The sequence below is a fragment of the Thermobia domestica genome, chromosome 8 (assembly GCF_964235325.1).
Source record: "Thermobia domestica chromosome 8, izTheDome1.hap1.1, whole genome shotgun sequence".
Lineage (NCBI taxonomy): Eukaryota > Metazoa > Arthropoda > Insecta > Zygentoma > Lepismatidae > Thermobia > Thermobia domestica.
In genome coordinates, this window is record NC_137461.1 from 160,733,673 (window position 1) to 160,750,422 (window position 16,750).

Here is a 16,750-nt window from a genome sequence, read left to right on the forward strand (position 1 = left end):
AAAATTTTCCGTCTTCCGCTTTTCAGGAAAATTTTCCGTCTTCCGATTTTCCGGAAAAATTTCCGTCTTCCGTTTTCAATTTTCCGTGTTCCGGAAAAATATTTTCCGTTTTCCGTTTTTCCGGAAAATGTGGCCATCCCTAATACAAATCGGTAAACACATTGACAGTGTCTGCTGGAGGACAAACAAATTGTCAACCAACCATATTTTGCACATATGCGTTGGCCAGACATGCTTACTGACCATGCAGACCAGGGAAGCAGTAGGAGCAGTTATTTCTTGAAGAAGGCTTGCAAGTTCCAGGATAAATATGACTAGCCACTTACCTGCAGAAATATGGCGTCTGGAGATGCATGAAAGAAAGCCTTTACTAGACATCCAAAAATTTAGTGATATAGTTGCCCTCAATGTGTAGGAACCGAGATTACGTGTTATAAGTAATGGCCCCTCACATATCGAGCTTGTCATCATCTGGTGTGGCGTTCCGTAATGAAGGCTGGTAGACCACGGTAGCATCTAACGTGTATTCAGACTTCACTGTAGGACAGACTGACGTGGAACATTTCCAAAAACCATATTAACTACTATTCAAAACACTACTGCCCGCAAGAATGCTCATCCCCCCCCCCAAGGATGTAAACCACTTGGATGTAAACATAGTAAACCACTAAAATTTACCGTTCTGCCCCCAAATTTACCATTCTTTCGCCCAAATGTACCTTTCTCCCCATCAAATTTATCATTCTTTAGTTTCTTTATACAATATTCAATGAAATATTTTGTCTTCTCAAATATTCTCACGTGCGCAAGCTGCATCCTAAAACTTGCCTGTGGGTATCCCTGATCGTTCATAAGTTATACCTTGCGGCACAAATTATATGAGTTTGAACTCATGTCCTTAATTTCTTCCTGGTGTTGCAACTTTCACAGAGAGAAGTGTACATATACTGTATATGGGTACTAACGAAGGTCTCCTATGTTACAGTGCAAAATATAATGTAACGCTCCCTTCCTCCATCTCTTCACCACTATTATAAATGCATTGTAATATTGTACATGTGGTTTATATTTGTAAACACTAATACTTCTTTTTATTTATACAGAACTATGTATTTTTAATTATAACTACTAATTGCAAGCAAGCAAATGGCAGGAATATTTGTTATTAGTAGGTTATATGAAAAAAGGAACACTAGCGCCATTGCTGTTTAAAAAGGAGTATAAAACATTATATAAGGTTTTTATTAACGTTAATTTTGGCTGTTTTAAAAACTTATTTAAAGCTTTTAAAGCTTTAACTTGATTCTAGCTTTTTAGCTTGCTTAGAGCTTTGAGGTTTTAGATTTACTTAGCTTGCTTAAAACTTCATAAAAACTTAACATTTTTAAGATTTGTTTGGAGCTTTAAAAAGTAAATTGCAACTATATAGCTTGTTTAAAGCTTTATGTTTTTATTTGTTTAGTTTGCATAGAGCTTTGCAGAATTTTAGATTTTTTTTTTTTTGCTTACTTGGAATACTATTTTTAACTACTACCACTTAGCTTCCTTTGAGCTTTGTGGTACTTTTTTTTCTTTTTTTTCTTTTTTTTTTTTTGCTATTTGGCCCTACACCTATTTACTTAAACTAGTTAGAAAGTTCTATATTAGTTTTTAAACCACACTTATAGTAACTTTGTAAGTTATATATAACAAAAATTCTATAATAAAAAGATTGTAAAAAAACACAAATCTTGTGTAATAAATTGCAGTACTTATTACTTCATAATTTTACAATATTGAATTCGTGCTGTAGTAAGTTATATATCACTATAAAAAACAATAACTGAATATCCTCGTAATTTGAATAAATGTCTTAAGCATTGAATTCATTATTACTGTTCATAATTATAGATAAATAAACATCACTTACCTTTCGAAACATACAGTTGTAGAATCAAGGCACAATTTTTGATCATGTGTTATTAGAAACTGAAATGAGGCATTTAGCTTATTTGTTTAAAATGCTTTCCTAGCATTTTATGATGGTCGTTGAAGTAAGATTCCATGACACTCAGTCGATAATTTAAGGTAAATGTTGTTAATGATTTCAACTACCTGTGTGAATTAAGTGTTGCTAAAGTGATGTCATGATGTTAAACTTGTTTGTGTTGACTTACTCGATCTATTGGTACAGTTTATACTAAGGAGCCTTTTTCAGTAACAACAAACCAAGTTCTGTCTGCATCTTTGAAAAACTATTTCAAAGAAGTAAGCGAACACAGATTCTATAGTAAAGCAAGGTAAGTGAATATCAACTTCTCAGTGTCAGTTTAAAATAAGAATAGTTTAAAATAAGGAAAATATAGCTGTGTACTTCAGTGCTTAACTAATACTAAATATCAATTAGTGTTAATTTTGATCTTAATCTTCTCCCAATTCAATTAACTTGTCTTATTTATTCTCTAAGTACTGCATTTATACAGAAGAATATATTTGAATATTTTTTTCTTTTTCTGGGACAGATCTCGGTTTCTGGAAATAGTTTTAGGATTCCGTGATACTTTAAGAACTTTGTCCTACCAATGTTTATCTTGTTTGAACTTGACAATTATTCTAATTAGTGATAAATAATAGTCATTGAAATATACACTGGTATAAAGAATGCAATAAATAAATAAATAAATAAATAAATAAATAAATAAAAGACCTAAAGTAATAGTCAGACTTGAAGGACATACGGATATGCCATGTTATTCAGTCTGCAATAAATACCCAGGGTGAATGCGCCTATTCTCGTCATACCCCCAATGGTCGTCATGGCCAAATTAATTCGTTCATAAGATGGCGTAAGTCATTGTTATACGAATACAAGCTGGCTAATCTCTAACGTCTATGGCTTTAGTTTTTAGCCCGCCTTGCGTTAACACCGAGTCGGGCGTCTTTTGTTTTCTGTTTTCAGTTGAAGTGCAAAGGCTGTTGTTTTGCGTGCTAATTGCAGTTTTTGGAAAATTAAAAAACTTGTTGCTAACGGTTGAAAAACAGCAGAGGACGGCGCAGTTGAAGCTCTAAAAGGTAAGATAATTATTTATTTTTATCAACCTAAGTCTCTTTTAAATGTTTACCATGCATTTGTCTTTGAAATTCATATTTGAACAAAAAACAGTGGGGTGACGACTATAGGTTTAAGAAAATTTGTGATCTTCCTTACTTCGTCAGATATGCCGAAGACTGGGTTTTTTAACAAACATATTAGTAGAAGCTTCAAAATCATTTTAAATTTTTTGTTGGGGTGAAAGGTATCAGCTACAAAATTTTGGGGCCAATATCTTGTATCCTTCCAAAGGGCGTCATAGGGGTGACGAACACTGGTTGAGTGGGTGACGACTACAGAGTAATTAGGAATAATTTATTTCTTTTGGATAATTTTGCCTTCTTTCCTCTCCGGGGTGACTAAACTATAGAAGTTTCATATCTGTAACTGATTTTCAAATGTATAAATTTAGAATTGTCTTATAACGAGACAATATTTTAAGAAAAGCAAATTAACTTTCATTTTGCCATGTTTTCATTAGTACCAGAATTTTGAATTTAACTCCCGTTTTATTTAAAGATCTTACCTCGCTTATTTATGAGCTATTGGCTGGGACAAATTATCGTGTAGTAATAAGTTTTGTTACACGTGCAAAGATAAGTTTTGATTCATATCGTTTGTCATTTAAGTAGTTAACTAATAAACCCAGTTTCTTTTACAGCTTTTCCTACAACGACATCCGATTCTCAGCCTGCGAACTGCAGAGTCCGTAACTACCGGAAGAGCTCAAGTTTCTGAACAAAGTCTCCGGAACTGGTTTGAAAAACTAAAGGAATTCTTACAGGGTGAGAAATTAGTGGAAGAGTTTAGTGACACAAGGAAAGTTGGAAATGTGGATGAAACAAATTTCCAACTATGCCCCAAAAGTGGAACTGTTATTGGAGTAAAAGGGTGGAGAAACTTTTATGAAATAAAACACGGAAACGAAAAGGAAACCATTACAGTTATGTGCTCATTTTCTGCGTATGGAGAAGTTTTACCGGGAATGATTATCTACATTTACATTAAGCCACCTAAAGAAGTTTGTGAATCCGTTCCGGCATCGTGAGAAATAGGACTCTCCGAATCTGGATGGATGAAGTCAGATGTGTTTTTTGAATACATTGCAAATATTTTGTATTCCTACTTAAAAGAAACTAGCAGACTTCCCTTTCTATATTTCATTGATGGACATACATCTCACATTACCAAAGACTGTTCTGATTTCTGCAGCAAGAATGGAATTGTTCTTTATGCTCTTCATCCAAATGCCACACATATAATCCAGCCTGCAGATGTAGGGGTTTATAAACCAATAAAACAACATTGGAGGAAAGCTGTTTATGACTGGCAGAAGCTTAATCCAAATCGAACAGTGACCAAAGCAGATTTTGCACCAATTCTAGTGGACGTTGTAAAAACCAAAGCCACACCGGAGACGATAAAGAATAGCTTTCGGGTGTGTGGACTTGCCCCTTTAAATGTAGATGCAGTTGATTATTAGAAATGTTTCGATCACCACACACGGGGAAAAACTATCGAACATCAAAGCACCATCTCAAAGAAGTATAGTATCGAAGAATATCACACGGCTCTTAATGTTTTACAGAATGAAATCGGTCATGATACAGTTGTTAAATTTAACGACGTCTTGGGAGGAAAAACTACTATCGACCCTGAAGACCAAAAGCTCTACAATATCTGGGAATCAATTAAGAAGAAAGCAGAAATAAGCGATCATCTGCTCAAAGATTCTGTGTCTGCGAGTGTGGGAAGTGACCCAAAATTAACTAAACCGTCGCAAACTCCCGTGAAGGAAGGCAGTTCTAATGGAGATTGTCTTGTGAAATCACAAGTCGCTGTTCCTTCTCCGTTTAAGAAACATCTCTAGTGGCAAAGAGAGCTGGAACGCAAGAAAACCAGAAGATCAACTCAGAAGTTCCCATCAGCTGTTTCGTCTGGTGAATGGAAGCAATTCTATGAGAAAAAGGAAGCTGAGAAAAGAGAAAAATCTCTCTCTCAAGAAGCAAGAAAACGAAAAAGACTCGAAGCTGAAACAAGAAAGAAAACAACAATTACAAAGCCACGCAATGAATCTGTTATGTGCCAAGAGTAATGAGTTAGTAATACTTACTGATAACCCTACATGTATCAAATGCAACAAAATCTTTCACGCTAATTGTATTAGCAAATCGCACAAAGAATTTTTCCCAGGTGTGGATGATTCTGATTCAGATGTGGAACTCATGTGCGAAAATTGTTTCGATGTGCGTGATAGTGATGATGATATTGACAGTCTTTTACATGCTAGCCACTCATCTTAAGCGTTAATACTTGCATAAGCTTGAATTATAAGAATTTGTGAGAGTGACGAACACTGGAAGTTTAAGGTGACGACTTTGAGAATTTTTGTGACGACTATAGGCATTTTTCGCATGTTTGGATTGTTTTAATTGTAAACTTTGTTCTATGTGTTTTATATCAAGGGTAATGATCCTGTATCACACAATAAGCCACAAATATTAGAACCAATGTACAATTTAAGCATTCACCTGTATCTGTTAAAAGTTATGAAGTAAAAGGCAAAGTTGCAATCAAAAAGTGACGACTATTGGCACATTCACCCCATATCGCTGTTGAAGAGAACCGAAGTGAAACATAAACAGTACACAATTGACAGTGATTTCCTTGGAGGACTTTAAACCGAAACTTTTTGTATCAATTTTCTGCAAATAGCCTTAGTACAAAATGCTGTTGTCAATGAATGTACCATAGATGGTATGTCGAATTTTTCGTATAATTTTAACTTTGAACAATTAAATCTGCAATCACCTACCGTTGAGATGAAATCCTCATAGAAAACAATGAGAATTTGGCTCATATGGTAAGGAAAACCAACCGAGAAAATTGCTATACTCCGAGTACTATAACACAGTTTCTTTTGTGCTTGCAGAACTAAAGATTAAAATATGATCAATCGGTGCAGTCAAATTAGCACGTTCGTTACGTAAATAGAAATGTTAGTTATGTATAACAAATTACTGTAAATATTCATAGGTAACTTCTGAACACCATCATGTTCATCTGGATAAGCTAAATATATGATTTGGTTATATTTGACATTAAGTTTTCAGGTAAAACATAGCAGACTAATCTAAATTTCCCTTTAATATAAACTTCTGGTTAAAAGGTGAAATATAATTATATTAAAAAATATCATTAAAGAATCTGAAGATATGCATGGAAAATCAAAGAGAAATTAATTATCTTTCAGGAATTTATGTGATACACGAAACGACAATTCAGTGAACTAACTGAAATATCTTATTTAATTAAAGTTAACATTAATTGATTTATTTTAACTTGTAAAGTGTAAATTTAACTTATTTTTAAAAAAATATTAAACAAGACTGTTATTTTTCTGTATTATTTAAAGTTATCTAGAGTTTGCAAGTTTTTAGGTTATTATTTAACCATTGAAAACCATTTATCTATAATTATAAACCAGTCATTTCTAACGTGTATGGTTTTTTCTTCCTATGTATTATTATTATTATTATTATTATTATTATTATTATTATTATTATTATTATTATTATTATTATTATTATTATTATTATTTAAAATTGGAACATTTCAGGTAACTTCAAAAGAATTAAACTTAATTTTCTGTGGACCTATTTTTAATTTTATAAAGGATTAAATTAAACCCAAGAGCCCAGGCCATTTCTTCTCTTAAATGGTCCCTAGATATTGGACAAATCATTTAAAATAAGGGCTCCAAAGTTCCAAAGTAGCTGCTACCAACCCTTCCCTCCTCACACTCTTTCTCGGTATTAGTCAAGGGCGCTCATGTTGTGGTTTCCAAGGTGGGACAAGTATAAGCGACGTTTCAAATGTAGTTTCAAATTTTGCTGTAACTAATGTAAAAATTCTATTGGGATTTCAATATTCCTAAGTACAATTTCCTCTCGGGGGGGCAAGCGCCCCACCTTGCCCCCCCCTGATGGGCGCCCTTGGTATTAGTGATTTCATATGATAGGAATACGACTTCGTTTTGGTCAATGCTGATATTTTTTTATAAAACTTTCCTAATACAGATGTACTGTACATAAGTTATCGATCCATTGTACGCGTCACTGTAGAAGACAAAATGATTGTAATGTCTGTAGAGAGCATACTTCTGGTAATTTAAAAGTCGTCATAATTGTGTGTAGATAACTTCTGCGTCTCAATGCCAGTACAGCACCAACGAACGTTTTGATCCAATTAAGTGTGAGTGGATGTATGCTGGAGCTGCAAGAGACAATCGTTACGCATAATTGCAGCTTGCGTGAGTCGTGACGTGTCAGTGGTTCATTTGTATTGTACACATTGGGAGACTGAAGATTCAAAATTTTTTCTCTGACCACGCACCGGAAAGCACATGAACAGAAGGGTTATTCCAAGCAATCTAGTTCACAGAACACTAACTACCAGTGTAATTAGACCCACTATGACTACACATGTGACCGCACGAATACTAAATAATCGATAGTTGGAGTCAGATTTACGTTTCACTGTTCCTCTGCCATGATTAGTCCTGACACTTGCTCATCACCGAAAATATATTCAGTGTTGTCGACAGAGATTACAATGGAGAGGTTAAGAGAGAGGGACAATATTTAGGAATGAGAGCTGTTTCTGTCTCGCAATTAATGCCGATCGTATGCATGGTCGTAAATATGCATCAACGAGGAAACCAAGCAAGCGTTCACACTCGCTATACATGACCCACACCTAATATTTTGTCATAACAATAAGCTACATATTCCGTTTGCCTCTGGTCTTCATTAAAAGGACAATGATTAATCGTTTGTACATTCAGTACGTCTTCAATCTTGTTCTCCCACATTATCTGTGTACTTTGTGGATCGCATCTTCCAGTAATGTAAGCCTAGTGTAAGTTACATGCGTATATCCTCAGGACAATCTACTTGATGGATAAGCCCTACTGTACATCTGGGATATGATAGAACGACTAACAGGAGAAAAACAAAACCTTTTTAAAAATATGAACAGATTTCTTAAAAGAAAGCACTAAAAGCAGAAAATAATAAAAGACCAAAAATGTTAAATAATAATAATAATATAATAATAATAATAATAATAATAATAATAATAATAATAATAATAATAATAATAATAATAATAATAATAATAAAGCACTTAAAAGCAGAAAATCATTTATTTCTGCTATTTAAAAGGATTTTTTAAACTTGTGCCAAACCTAACAAACTAATGGCTAATATAAAATTATTTCAACGCTAATTTTACAAGGCATTAATAAAACAAAACTGACCAAAGCACCAAATAAATAATAATATTAAAAGTTTCTATGTAATAGTTTCGGCAATGTAACATCGCCCTCATCAAACACGTAATCTGATGAAGACGATAATAATATGATAACGTGTCTGATGAAGGCGATGTTACATTGTCGAAACTCTTACACAGGTATTATTAATATGTATATGCTACTTTGATCAGCTTTGTTTGATTAACAATGGGAATATTTCGAAAGATATAATGAACAAGATAGAGGAAGCATTAATATGTCTAGCTTGGCATGGCTTTAATACATACATAATAGTAAGATTTGTTTTCTGCTTTTACACACTTTATAGTCATAATTCCATGTTTTTATCCCCTTCATTATTTTTTGGTTTAGTTTTATATATATATATATATATATATATATATATATATATATATATATATATATATATATATATATATATATATATATATATATATATATATATATATAAAAGGTTTGTCGTAGAAGACCATCAATGACCTAGACATCCATAACCAAGCAGTGATAATGCATTTGGAGAAAGCTTGTGGCAAAAATCCTCCTCCTTCTTGGTTCTATGCAACCCACTGTACTTGTTGATTACCTGGTTGCAGCATATTTTAGGATTTTTTCCGTCAGGGGTTGCAGGAGTTATTTGGTTTAAAAAAAAAATATTTTAAAGAAATGTTTTATACCTAAGAACCTTCTTTGTGAATAGCTTGTTCTATTAGTGAAAACTACATCGAATGGTTTTCGATATAAGCGTGAAAATCTACATACACGTCAAACTATGGGGATGCGGTGGTTTACTAGTAGAGCCTTCACCTCTGGTGCGTGGGGTTCCTGGTTCGATCCCAGCTCACGCCAAGTGGACTTTGTGGTGACAAACATCGTGTGCGTGGGTTTTCACTGGATTCCCCCTTGTCTTTCCACTTTTTTTCATTCCACCATTGCATTCATTTCTCATCATAATCGTCTCCTTTAGGCTAGCCGGCATAATCGTGGGACGTAAAACTGAAAAATTTCATTTTTACAAGTCAAACTGAAAACCGTTTTTAAAGACAATTAAACATGAATATTATCAAACAATTTAGAACTCGGGTGAAAATCATTTCAAAGAATAGAAGCATAACTTTTTTGAACTGTGCTAATAATATTCTGCCTTCTATTTATGATAAAAGTGCGTCAGGTTCATTCGGAAATGCACGTGTCAAATAGGCTTTTGTGACATTAAGCTGCATACAAACCAAGAAATTTTTAGATATTTGTTGATGTTTTGATGGTGAATATAAGGGGACGCCCATTAATAGATCTAAGGGGACGGTCATTATTAGATGTAAGGGGACGGTCATTAAGAGATCTAAGGGGTCGGTCATTAAGGTTGGTTTAAAGGGACAAGATTTGTCGATAGATGTCACTACAGTCTTCGTACCTCTCCCATGTATTTTTTACCTTTCACGAAAATTCACGATTTCTGTTACAAATTTCAACCTACAGACTTCAAATTTTTAGAAAAGTAACTTCATAATCTATCGAAGGCAACAATCCGTGCCGATTTTTTATTTAGAACTTTCTTCATTGTTGAAATGGCTTGATTGTTGAAATGGATATCCAAACCTTTAAGAATGGAACTGTTTCAACAACGAAGAAAATTCTAAATAAAAAATCGCCACGGATTGTTTCCTTTAATAGGTTATGAAGTTCCTTCTCTAAAAATTCGAAGTCTCTACGTTGAAATTTGTAAAAGAAATTGTAAATTTTCGTGAAAGGTAAAAAATACATGGGAGAGGTACGAAGACTGTAGTGACATCTATCGGCAAAACCTGTCCCTTTACACTAACCTTAAGAAATCTAAGAAGACGGTCATTGATAGATCTATAGGGGCATTCTGATCGGGCACATCTTCGTGTCATTCTAGTTCATTCTTTCTTTCTTTCTTTCTTTCTTCAACTATTACTAAGGGGACACGGTCCTCTCGCTTTCTTCCTTATTTCCACCCCTGATTGATTGTGTAAATTCATTTATACAACCAAATAATTCTTTATTGATAGTCTAAATTTCGTTTATGATAAAAATTTAAAATTATTCCTAATAGTCCATGTGTGCTGGAAAAACATATATACAGTGAATTGAATGCGTTAATACGCTGTATCTCTAAGAAAAGCTATTGTAGTAACTAGCGTAACAATAATCGGAAACTATTATAAGTTAATGTAATCAAGATGTAAGTTTAAAACTTTTCTTTTCCTACTATTTCCTGCAGCAACAATAATGTTGACGATTCACATTCTGCCTTATAGCAATAATATTTACATTTCTGTGCAATCGGTCAGTGACTGCTGGTATCAACAAAATAACAAAAAGAAAAAAAAGCACGGTAAATACTACACTTACATTACCTTCATGAGTGAACCAGTAACCTTATGCATATTCTTGAAGTATCACCGGATGTCGATGAAGGCTTAGAGACAGTAACTTCCTGTTTGATAAAAAGAGCAAAAACCTTCGAACACATGGTAGAACACTGATGCAGCAATCGAGAATTAAATGTGTTTTTCGTCACTCGCCCACGATTCTGGCTGTACTAAAGATAGAAGATGTCGGAAGATCTATTGTTTCTTGCAAAACTGTTTTGGATTACTGCATTGCAAAAACTACGTCGTAACTGGCGCCCACAGAGACTTTCGACAGTTTAACGACTTGTTGCATATTTTCTGCATATTGAACTTACTTGCGAAAAGGAAAAAGTGTTGATCATTTGCCAAGACATGCACGGAGTTAATTCTGTTCCAGTACAAGAGATGCCGTTATAAGTTATTTGAATGCAGTTAACGAGGAATGGATTTTATCGTTTGCGGAAATGTGTTCTGTTTAATGCGAAGCGAAGCGTTGACGAATATACAAACAGCCTCTTGTGCTGGACTACTTCGTTCAAATCGACCAATTTAGATGGTTTTCTTGTTCCTTTCGTTTCCGTACCCGTAACTCATTGGAATTCAAATCCATTGATACGGATTTATACGATTGTGGTTATTGATTCCACTGTAAATAGGTTAATTTGATTGGCTTCCTTCTATATTCCGCAAATGGTTACAGTCTCTTTACTGTCAGAGGCGGATCTAGAATATAAAAACTGGGGGGGGGGTCAGAACCCAGGATACGACAAGTAGGCCTATATCATGTTTACTATAAACTTTCAAAAATATATAAATCATAGCTTAAATTATCTTTGTCGCTCAAAAAACTGGGGGGCCTAGGGCCACCGGCCTCGCCTAGATCCGCCACTGTTTGCTGTTGGATTTATATATATATATATATATATATATATATATATATATATATATATATATATATATATATATATATATATATATATATATACTCTGTCTTTCACTTGTGTGTTTTGAGCAATCCATAGGAATGATATATTCACGACACCTAGATTTACGGTTTAATAAACTAAAAATTCGTACATGCTGCAAGTAAAATTTACAGCAAATTTCCGCCCTGTTTAATTTTAAGTCGGATAACTAGCACATAAGTAACTTTCAAGCAGTCATTGTTGACTTTATGGTTTCACGAGAATAAGGATCCTCAATACCGCCGTCATCTTGAATATGTTGCCCATTGATTTAGATGGGAAACTACTTTCCCTCTTGTGCCGAAACGAGACAGAATATTAAGATTATCGTTGTACCGATTTCTTCTGTATAGTTATTAGATTATATCTATCGTCGTGGAAATGAATTTATTTCATACATAAATATCATCATCAAATATATTATGCCATTATTGGCAGGTCACTTTCCGCAACTGAGAAGCTTCCTTGCTCCACGCTCTTCCGTTAACCTCTTCGTCTTCACGTACGATTTCTTTGCTTTGATATCGTCCATTAATTGTAGTCCCCTCCCTCTCTGTCCTGTCATCATCCCCTCTAGCACGTCCCTCATGATACAGATCCTTCTTAGCCAAAGTACTAACCAGTTTCTCTTCGTCTTCTTAATAATATCTAAAATTGTTATTTTCTCCCCCACTATTTCTAACACCCTCTCATTCGTTTCCTGTTCGACCCAGTTGATTCTTTCCATTCTCCTCCACACCCACATTTCGAAAGCTTCCATTCGTTTTTCCCCCTTTTTGGGTAATGTTCATGTTTCTGACCCATACAAAACAATACTCTGCAAGAAGCATTTTATGTCTTTTTCTCAATTCTTTATTCAAGATCCCACAAAATTGTCTTTTCTTTCTCCTAAAGGCTTCTTCCGCAATTCCGATTCGGGTGTTGAAAAGTAGTCATCTGTTCTATTTTCTCCGCTCCTACTCCTATATTTGACAGCGACTCCTTCGTTCCAATCACCATGGCTTTTGTCTTTCTAACATGTTTTCGTCCCATATTCTTCACAGCCCTTCCTCATGTTTTCTAACTTCTTATTTTATTGATTTTCTCTTCACATTCTGCATAAACACATATGAATATAATATTATTTAAAACAACGAAAATTAGTGATGATCTGAGTCGAATTCTGCGTGGAAATAAAAAAAAACAGAAAACGATAGGGATAAAGTACAGTATCTTAGGAAAACATACGTTATAGTATTGTCGTGTTAGATTTGTGTACTTGTGAGTTAAATTGTAAATTTACAATATATAATTTATAATTTTTAATATTATGAACCATGTAACACTAAAACAGTGTTTGAGATATAAGACTTGGATGAACTAGTGTTGCCTACGATAGATACTTGAGAAATTTTCCGTTTGTTTCGAATTTAAAGAAGACCCCGCTCAGAGCTTGTGAAAATCCGGTTTCCGTCAAATTGGCTGGTATTGCAGTATGTTGTGTATTTTGGTCCCCTGATGGAAAGTCTCAATGGGCACGAAGCCCGAAAACAACATTTTTTTTTTTTTTTTTTTTTTTTTTAGATATCCGCTGATTATAATTGTCACTTAAGGGCGTACGCTCCCTCCCAAACTGAAAATAATAATTAGGTCGACATGTTATCTATGAAGTATAAAATAGTCTCATTAGAGTATACTAGGGTTTCTGGAGTCACTGATTCCAAATCCAACATCAGTTAACCTCCATCACCTCAGGCTGAAGGTCATTTGAAGGACAAATCGAGAGGGAACGTTGCAAAAATCTGAACAAAAAGTACATAAATGTTTCTTGAGTCCCAGGATCCAATTATTTCATTTTCTTGACCCGCCAAGATCATTTCAAGGCCATTGCAGGGTCATTTCAAGGTAAAATTTGAAAAACCATCAGAAAAAAAAACTGAAAAATTCATAGATATGATTTTAGGGTAGTTGAAAAATTTTATTTAGACGATGAAAGTATTGATATTTTTTCAATTAGATAGAAATAAGTTTGAGCCAGGATAGTTACGTATTAGAACCTTTTCAAGATTAAGAAACGCTACTCGATATTAGCTTTGGATACGCTTTCCAGTGAATGATGACGAATTACCGGTCATGGAAGTAGATGGTCTGATGGGATATTATTGCACTCGTAAATCTAGAGCTAGAACATTAGATTGCTGTGTACATGTAGCAGTGTCTTATGGTGTTCAGGATGGGATCGACATCAATAACAAATTAAATACCTTTTCAAGCTCTACTAGAAAAAATACAAAATGATGGTAATGGTAATGTAAACAACGATGTAAATGAAGAGGAAATATTGGAGGTTGATATTGACAAATGATGAGATGTGAGATGCAGAACAAATCTTATTGGAGAAGACGACGCTGTAAATGATTGACTGGAAAACTAAACCTACAATATTACTGGTTTGATTGACACCGACTTCGGATTCGGAATCAGCTACCCTAAAAGCCTATCTATGATTTTTTAAAGATTTTTCCGGCGGTTTTTCAAGTTTGATCTTGAAATAACCGTGCAATGGCCTCGAAATGACCTTGTAGGGTCAAGAAAATGACATAATCAGATCCAGAGACTCCGAAAACCTTTGTGTACTTTTCTCAGATTTTTGCAACGCCTTCTCTCTATTTGACCTTAAAATAACCTTGAACCTGACTTGATGGAAGTTAACCGGCTTCGGATTCGGAATCAGTTACCCCAGAAACCTTTGTATATCCTAGTAAGACTAGTTCATACGTCATAATAAAATGTCGAACTAGTTATTATTTTCAGTTTACGAGAGAGTGTATGCCTTTAAGTAACGATAATAATCAGCGGATATCTCAAAAACGTGTTGTTTTCGGGCTTCGTGCCCATTGAGACTTTTCATCAGTGCACCAAAATACACAACATATTACAATATCAGCCAACTTGACGGAAACAGGATTTCCATAAGCTCTGAGCGGGATCCTTTAGTTCTCGTTTCATCTCATCTCATTATTATGTAACATTGCTTTAATATGTTTCCTACTACATATGACTCCATGACACAATTTTTCTTTCGCATTGTTAATTTGTAGTTATGTTTTACTGTGATTTTTATTTTGTTTTCAAAATTCGCTTTTACTGATATTTACCTAAGTATTTTCGCTGTCCCACTTTTAGCTGTTGAAATTATGATCACTCTGTTGAGAGGGCTTTCACCGGACTTGTCTACCTCTCCCGGACAGTGATTTCCACGCTTTTACACTTAAATATAGGCTATAATGTATTCACCGTACAGTCAAAATTAAATGTATATTTGTATACAACTCTACACATACGGTATTGTCGCGGACCATGATAATTATTTGCATCATTATAGTCAGGTTAGTCGCATCGAAATTTATTTGTATACTAATTAGTAAAATTTACACTTAGTCGTAAAAAAATGTGTCCTTTATTTGATTTTTAATTTACGTGTAACTTACGATTTCAGTTAATCGTTCTCTTCAGCAGCAACTCTATATGAGACTTGGACTTAGAAATTAACGTGGGATCCGAATTACATGAGATCCCACTGGGAATTGAAAGGTCCCCCGCGGCAAAGGCGCATATGCTATCCACATAGCCACGGAGAAGCTCGTGAACTTAATAGCCAATGGTCAGCACACAATAATATTTCACGTGATTGTATAACAAGTCAAGGTCTACCGGCATAACAAATTTAATCCAGATTGGATGAGTTTTGTGGGACTCGTACGATATCTACTGTTCACGTCATTGTTAATTCAAGAGAAATTCAAATGAAGTACGAAAGCAGAACCATTATTAGTCTATTCGTATATGTAAGCAATTTTTGACTTGGGTAGACAAGCTTTAATGGTGGGCTAGGTGATGTGGAGTTTCACGTCCCTTTCAATATTGAATCAACAAGACAAGTAGACTTCACAGTTTAACGTGGGTTCCGAACCATGAGATCACACCGGAAATGGAACATTGGTATCTCGAGCCAAAGGCACGTGTTCTTACCATATAGCCACGATTGAGCTCGTGAGTCTGAACGGTAGTTAAACTTTAAAATTTCACAAGATATACATAAATTTTGTTGGCCATAGAATCGAACAGCAAAGTATTCTCTCATCCTCCATCGGCCATAGAATCGAACAGTTCGTCCATCGTCCTCATTTTATCCGATTTGTCTGCCAGATTTGGAAGATTCTTTGCATCGTGACTAGTATCTCACAACTAGCGTATTTGCGTCGCTGTTCTCTAGTGATGAAATTGTTATCTTTTCCGTATAAAATATGCTAAAAATTCTCAAATAACACACCTACAAAAACGTCATTAGGCCATATACCAATTTTTCTTCTACATACGGTTTTATTTCAACCAACAGCAAGTGAACCAAGGACCAGAAACAACGTAAAGATTGAATTCTGTCAAAACTATTGAAGTATTTTGATAAAAATAGTAAAAGGCCTTTCATCAACAATGACTAGACCAAGAGAAAGGAAATGGATGAAAAGAAATTTAAAAAAAAAAAAAAAACTGTCGTTTAGCATGTGTAATTTAATTCTTATATTGGCACGAAAACTATTGCTATACATACAGATAAAGTGAGTGTTGATTCCAGACACTGGAAGAGACTTGAAAGCAAATATAAAATCATAACATTGTACAGCAACTTTTCACACAATTTCACACTCATTTATTTAATTATACATTTGCAAATATGCATGTATATTTAATATATTACTTAGTTACAGGTAATGGAATTCAAATCTCTTACACTTCAGGATTCATATGTACCAGGAATAGTTCTTTTAGAAGTTGTAGATATTTTCATAGTTGTGCTAGTGCTTCCGATTTCAAATCATACAAACATAATTATTCGTGTTCATGTTTTGAAATTGAAACATAAAAAAATAAACTTATTCAAAATAAAAAAATAAAAAACATTCATATCGTATTTGGAAATCAAATAGGTTTTTGTACTTTTCTGAACAAAAAATGTGGAACA